Source organism: Rhinopithecus roxellana, chromosome 9, assembly GCF_007565055.1.
Source record: "Rhinopithecus roxellana isolate Shanxi Qingling chromosome 9, ASM756505v1, whole genome shotgun sequence".
In the NCBI taxonomy this organism is placed as follows: domain Eukaryota; kingdom Metazoa; phylum Chordata; class Mammalia; order Primates; family Cercopithecidae; genus Rhinopithecus; species Rhinopithecus roxellana.
This window is the reverse complement of record NC_044557.1, coordinates 127,946,902-127,956,542: the sequence shown is the minus strand read 5'-3', so window position 1 is coordinate 127,956,542 and position 9,641 is coordinate 127,946,902.

Here is a 9,641-nt window from a genome sequence, read left to right as displayed (position 1 = left end):
AAAACGTAGACATAATAGATATAATAGATACAGGTATAAAATATAGATATAATAGATATAGGTATAAAATATAGATATAATAGATGTGATAGATAGACATAATAGTTATATTAGATATAGGTATGAAATATACATATAATAGATATAGGTATACAATATAGATATAGTTATAATAGATACAGGTATAAAATATAGATATAATAGATATAAGTATAAAATATAGACATAATGGAGATAATAGATATAGGAATATAATATAGACATAATAGATATAATACATATACTTAAAAAATATACACAGTTGATATACATATAGGTATAAAATATAGACATAACAGATATAGGTATAAAATATAGACATAATAGATATAATAGATATAGGTGTAAAATATAGATATAATAGATATAGGTAAAAAATATAGATATAATAGATATAATATATACAGGTATAAAATATAGATATAATAGATATCCGTAGAAAATATAGACATAATAGATAGAGGCATAAATACAGACATAATACATATGATAGATATAGGTATAAAACATAGACATCACAGATATAATAGATATAGGTACAAAATAATAGACATAATAGATATAACACATAGCGGTATAAAATATAGATATAATAGATATAGGTATAAAATATAGATATTATAGATATAATAGATATACATACAAAATACAGATACAATAGATATCGGTATAAAATATAGATATAATACATATAGTAGACACAGATATAAAATATAGACATAATAGATATAATAGATATAGGTATAAAGAATAGACATAATAGATATAATACATATAGGTATAATATATAAACGTAATAGGCATAATAGATATAGGTACGAAATATAGACATAATGGATATACGTGTAAAATATACACCTAGTTGATATAATAGATATAGGTATAAAATATAGACATAATAGATATGGATATAAAATATAGACATAATATATTTAATAGATATAGTAATAAAATATAGACATAATAGATATAGGTATAATATTTAGACATAATAGATAGATATAGGTATAAAATATATACATAATAGATATAATAGATACAGGTACAAAATATAGATATAATAGATATAGGTATAAAATATAGATATAATAGATATAATAGATATATGTATAAAAAATAGATATAAGAGATACAGGTATATAATATAGACAATAGATATAATAGATATAGGTATAAAACATAGATATAATAGATATAATTATAAAATATAAATATAATATGTATAATAGATATTGGAAAAAAATATAGATATAATGGATATAGGTATAAAATATGGTTATAATGGATATAAGTATAAAATATATATATAATAATAATAATAGATATAGGCATAAAATATAGACATAATAGATATGATACATATATGTATAAAATATAGATATAATAGATATAATTGATATAGGTATCAAATATAGATATAGTAGATATAAGTATAAAATATGGATATAGTGGATGTAATAGATATAGGCATAAAATACAGACGTAATAGATATAATAGATATAGGTACAAAAAATAGACATAATAGATATAATAGGTAAAAATATAAAATATAGACATAATAGATATAGGTATAAAGAATAGACACAATAGATATAATAGATATACGTATAAAATATAGACATCAGAGGTATAATAGATATATTTATAAAATATAGACATAATACATATAATAGATATATGTATAAAAAATAGACATAATAGATATGGGTATAAAATGAAAACATAATACATATAATAGATATAGGTATAAAATATAGACATAAATGATATAATAGATATAGGTATAAAATATAGACATAATAGATATGGGTATAAAATATAAACATAATACATAAAATAGATATATTTATAAAATATAGACATAAGAGATATAATAGACATAGTTATAAAATATAGACATAGGCCGGGCACGGTGGATCAAGCCTGTAATCCCAGCACTTTGGAGGCCGAGACGGGCGTATCACGAGGTCAGGAGATCGAGACCATCCTGGCTAACACGGTGAAACCCCGTCTCTACTTTAAATACAAAAACTAGCCGGGCGAGGTGGCGGGCGCCTGTAGTCCCAGCTACTCGGGAGGCTGAGGCAGGAGAATGGCGTGAACCCTGGAGGCGGAGCTTGCAGTGAGCTGAGATCTGGCCACTGCACTCCAGTCCGGGCGACACTCGAGACTCCGCCTCAAAAAAAAAAAAATATATAGACATAATACATCTAATCGATACAGGTACAAAAAATAGACATAGTAGATATAGGTATAAAATATACACATAATAGATATAATAGATATAGTTATAAAAAGTAGACATAATAGATATAATAGATACAGGGATAAAATATAGACATAGTAGATATAATAGATATAGGTATAAAATATAGACATAGTAGATATAGGTATAAAATATAGCCATAATGGATAGAATAGATAGAGGTATAAAACATAGATATAATAGATACAGTTATAAAATACAGATACAAGATATGTAATAGATATAGGTGCAAAATATAGACATAATAGACATAGGTATAAAATTTAGTCATAATAGATATAATTGATATAGGTATAAAATATAGACATAATAGATATAATAGATATAGGAATAAAAAATAGACATAATAGATATAATAGATATAGGATCAAAATGTACACATAATAGATATAATAGATATAAGCATAATATATAGACGTAATAGATATAATAGACATAGGTATGCAATACAGACAAAATAGATGTAGGTATAAAATATAGACACTATAAATATAGTAGATATACGTATAAAATGAAGACATAATAGCTATAGGTACAAAATATGGACATAATAGATATAATAGATATAGGTATAAACTATAGACATAAGAGATATAGGTATAAAATATGTACATAATAGATATAATAGATATAGGTATAAAAAATAGACATAATAGATACAATAAATACAGGTATAAAGTATAAACATAATAGATAAAATACATATAGGTATAAAATATAGATACAATAGATATAGGTATAAAATATAGATATACATATAATAGATACAAGTATAAAATATAGAAATAATAGATATGATGGATATAGGTAAAAAATATAGATATAATAGCTATAGATATAAAATATAGATATAATAACTATAAAAGATATAGGTGTAAAATATAGATATAATAGCTATGGTTATAAAATATAGACATAATAGATATAATAGATATAAGTGTAAAATATATAGATAATACATAGGTACAAAATTTAGTCATAATAGATTTAATTTATATAGGATTAAAATATAGACATAATAGTTATAATAGATGGAGATATAAAATATAGACATAGTAGATATAATACATATAGTTATTAAATATCGACATAATAAATATAATAGATATGGTAATAAAATAGAGACATAATAGATATAATAGATATAGATATGAAATATAGATATAACAGATATAATAGTTATACGTATAAAATATAGACATAATAGATATAATAGATATAGTTATGATATATAGACATAACAGATATAATAGATATACGTATAAAATATAGACATAAGAGATACAATAGATATAGATATAAAATATAGACAAAATAGATATAGGTACACAATATCGACATAACAGATATAATAGATTTAGGTATAAATTATACACATAATAGACATAATAAATATAGGTATAAAATATAGACAGACTTAATAGATATAGGTATAAAATATACACATAATAGATATAATAGATATAGGTATAAAATATAGACATAATAGCTATAATAGATGTAGGTATAAAATATAGGCATAATAGATATAACTGATAGAGTTATAAAATATACCTATAATAGCTATAATAGATAAAGGTATAAAATATGGACATAATAGATATAAGAGATATAGGTTTTAAATATATACATAATAGATATAATAGATATAGGTAAAAAATATAGACATAATAGATATTGGTATAAAATATAAACATAATAGATATAATAGATATAGGTATAAAATATAGCTATAAGAGATATAATAGATATAGGTATAAAACATACACATAATACATATAATCGATACAGATATAAAATATAGACATAATAGATATAGGAATAAAGGAGAGAGATAATAGATATAGGTATAAAATAAAGATATAATAGATATAATAGATATTGGCATAAAATATAGACATAATAAATATAGGTATAAAACATAGACATAATAGGTATAGGTATGAAATATAGACATAATAGATATAATAGATATATGTATAAGATATAGACATAATACATACAATAGATATAGGTATAAAATATAGACAAAATAGATATAAAAGATATAGATATAAAATATAGACATAATAGATATAATAAATATAGGTATAAAATATAGACATATTAGATATAATAGATATAGGCATAAAATATAGACATAATAGCTATAATAGATAAAGGTTTAAAATATGGACATAATAGATATAATAGATATAGGTATAAAATATAGATATAATAGATATAATAGATATAGGAATAAAATATAGACATAACAGATATAATAGACATAGGTATAAAAAGTAGACAGAATAAATATAGTAGATATCGGTATAAAATATAGACATAATAGATATAATAGATATACGTATAAAATATACAGACAATAGATATAATAGATAAAGGGACAAAATATAGACCTAATAGATATAATAGATATACGAATAGAATATGGATATAATAGATATTACAGATATAGTTCTAAATATAGACATAATAGTTTATAATAGATATAGGTTAAAAATACAGACATAAGAGATATATGTATAAAATATAGACATAGTAGATATAATAGATATAGGTATAAATTATAGACAGACATAATAGATATAGGTATAAAATATAGACATAATAGACATAGGTAAAAATAAAGACATAATAGATATAATAGATATAGGCATAAAAAATAGACATAATAGATATAGGTATAATATATAGACAGAATAGATACAACAGATAGAGTTATACAATATAGAGATAACATGTTATAACAGATATAGGTATAAAATATAGACATAATAGATAGAAGTATAAAATATAGACATAATAGATATAGGTATAAAATATAGACATAATAGATATAATAGATATTGGAATCAAATATAGACATAATAGGTATAACAGATATAGTTAAAATATAGATATAAGAGATATATAGATGTAGGTTTAAAATATAGATATAATAGATATAGATATAGGTATAAAGTATAGATATAAACATGTAATAGATATAGGTATGAAATATAGATATAATAGATATAGGTATAAAATATGGATATAATTGATACAATACACATAGGTATAAAATATAGATACAATAGATATAGGTATAAAAAATAGATATACTGGATATAATAGATGTAGGTATAAAATATAGACATAGTAGATATAAAGGATATAGGTATAAATATAGATATAATAGTTATAATTCATATACGTATAAAAAATAGACATAATAATATAATAGATATAGATATAATATATATACATAATAGATATAGGTATAAAATATAGAAATAACACATATAAAATATATAGGTATAAAAATAGACATAATAGATATAGCCTATAAAATATACACAAAATGGATATAATAGGTATAGGTATAAATATAGACATAATAGATATAAATCGATATAGGAATAAAATGTAGACAAAATAGATATAATCGATGTAGGTATGAACTATGGATATAATGGATATAGGAATAAAATATAGATATAATAGTCATAGGTATAAATATAGACATAATAGATATAATAGATATAGGTATAAAATATAGACATAATAGATATAATACATATAGGTATAAAATAGAGACATAATAGATATAATAGATATAGGTAAAATATAGACATAATAGATATAATAAATACAGGTATAAAATACAGATATAATATATATATGTATAAAATATAGATATAATGGATATAATAGATGTAGGTATAAATATAGATATAATAGATATATAGGTATAAAATATAGATACAATAGATATAATAGATACAGGAAGAAATATAGATATCATAGATATAATTATAAAAAATAAATAAATAGATAATAGATATAGTGTAAAATAGAGATACAATTGATATAGATATAAAAAATAGTTATAATATATATAGGTATAAAATTAGATATAGTAGATATATAGATATAGGTATAAAATATAGACATAATAGATATAATAGATAGAGTTATTAAATATAGGCATATAGATATAATGGATATAGGTGTAACATATAGACATAAGAGATATAATAGATGTAGATAAAAATATAGTCATAACAGATATAATAGTTATACGTATAAAATATAGACATAATAGATACAACAGATATACATATAAAATATAGACAAAAGAGATATAGGTACACAATATCGACATAATAGATATAATAGATTTAGGTATAAAATATGCACATAATAGACATAAATATAGGTATAAAATATAGACAGACTTAGTAGATATAGGTATAAAAATAGACATAATAGATATAATAGATATAGGTAAAAAATATAGGACATAATAGCTATAGTAGATGTAGGTATAAAATATGGCATAATAGATATAATGATAGAGTTATAAAATATACCTATAATAGCTATAATAGATAAAGGTATAAAATATGGACATAATAGATATAATAGATATAGGTATTAAATATAGACATAATAGATATAAATAGATATAGGTAAAAAATATAGACATAATAGATATGGTATAAAATATAAACATAATAGATATAATAGATATAGGTATAAAATATAGCCATAAGAGATATAATAGATATAGGTATAAAATATCACAATAATACATATAATCGATACAGGTATAAAATATAGACATAATAGATATAGGTATAAAGGATAGACATATAGATATAGGTATAAAATATAGATATAATAGATTATAATAGATATAGGCATAAAATATAGTCATAATAGATATAGGTATAAAACATAGACATAAGGTATAGGTATGAAATATAGACATAATGATATAATAGATATATTGATAAGATATAGACATAATAGATACATTAGATTAGGTATAAAATATAGACAAAAGAGATATAAAATATATAGATATAAAATATAGATATAATAGATATAATAAATATAGGTATAAAATATAGACATAGTAGATATAATAGATATAGGTGTAAAATATAGACATAATAGATATAGGTACAATATTTAGACATAATAGATATAATAGATATACGTATAAAATATAGACATAATAGATATAATAGACATAGGTATAAAATGTAGACATAAAAGATATAATATATATAGGTATAAAATATAGAAATAATAGGTATATAAATAGGACATAATAGATATAGGTTAAAATAGAGACATAATAGATATAATAGATATAGTATAAAATATAGACGTAATAGATATAGGTATAAAATATAGACATAATAGATACAATAGATATTAGTATAAAATATAGACATATTAGATATAATAGATATAGGTATGAAATATAGACATAATTAAATATAATAGATTAGGTATAAAATGTAGACATAATAGATATAATAGATATAGGTATACAAATAGGACATAATAGATTTGGTAAAAAATATAGATGTAATAGATAAAATAGATGTAGGTATAAAATATATACATAATAGATAAAATAGATATCGGTATAAATATAGACATATAGATATGATAGATACAGTTATAAAATATAGATATATCGGTATAATAGATATAGACAAATAGATATAATAGATATAGGTATAAAATCTAGACATAATAGATATAACACATATAGTTAATAAATATATACATAATAGATATAACAGATAAAGGTATAAATATAGACATAAAAGCTATAGGTATACAATAAAGATATAATAGATATAATAGAGGTATACAATATAGACATAATAGATATAGGTATGAAATATAAGACATAATACATACAATAGATATAGGTATAAAATATAGACATAATAGATATAACACATATAGTTATAAAATATAACATAATAGATATAACAGATAAAGGTATATAAATATAGACATAAAAGATATAGGTATACAATAAAGAGATAATAGATATAATAGAGGTATACAATATAGACATTAGATATAGGTATGAAATATAGACATAATACATTACAATAAGATATAGGTATAAAATATAGACATAATAGATATAATAGAAATAGGTATAACCTATAGATAATAGATATAAGTATAATATATAGACAATGGATATAATAGATAGGTATAAAATATAGACATAATAGGTATAATAGATATAGACAAAATAGATGTTAATAGATATAGGTAGAAATATACACATAAGAGATATAATAGATATAGGTATAAAATGTAGACATAATGGATATCATAGATATAGGTATAAAAAGATAGACATAATAGATATAATAGATACAGATGTGAAATATAGACATAATAGATATAATAGATATTGTTTTAAAAAAATAGACATAGTAGATATGGGTTAATATTTAGATATAATAGATATAATAGATATAGGTATAAAATATGACATAAATATATAATAGATATACGTGTTAAAATATACACAAAGCAGAGATATAATAGATATAGGTGTAAAATATAGACATAATAGATACGGATATAAAATACAGACATAATATATATAATGGATATAGATTTAAAATATAGACATAATATATACTTTTAAAATATAGACATAATTGATATAGATATAGGTGTAAATAAAGACATAATATATAAATATAGACATAATAGTTATAATAAGTATAGTTATAAAATATAGACATAATAGATATAGCTATAATATGCAGACATAATAGACATAATAGATATAGATATAAAATATAGACATAAAGAGATAATAAAGATAGAGGTATAAAAAAGAGACATAATAGATTAATAGATATATGTATAAAAAATAGATAAAACAGATGAGGTATAAACCATAGACAATAGATATAATAGATATAGGTATAAAATATAGATATCATAGAAATAATTATAAAATATAGAATAATAGATATAATTATAAAATATAAATATAGATATAATAGATATAGGAAAAAAAATACAGATATAATGGATATAGGTAGAAAATATGGTTATAAAATATATAAGTATAAAATATGGATATAATAGATATAAAAGATATAGGCATAAAATATAGACTAATAGATATGATAGATATATGTATAAAATGAGATATAATACAATAATGGATATAGTTATCAAATATAGATATAATAGATATAGGCATAAAATACAGACATAATAGATATAATAGATATAGGTATAAAATATACATATAATAGATATAATAGATATACGTATAAAATGTAGGTATAATTGATATAATGATAAAATATGAATCTAATAGATATAATGATATAGGTATACAATATAGACATAATAGATATAGGTATGAAATATAGACATAATAGAATAAGAGATATAGGTAAAAAAAATAGACATAACAGATATAGGTATAAAATACACATAATAGGTATAATAGATATAGGATAAAATATAGATATAATAATATAGTGATATAGGTATAAAATA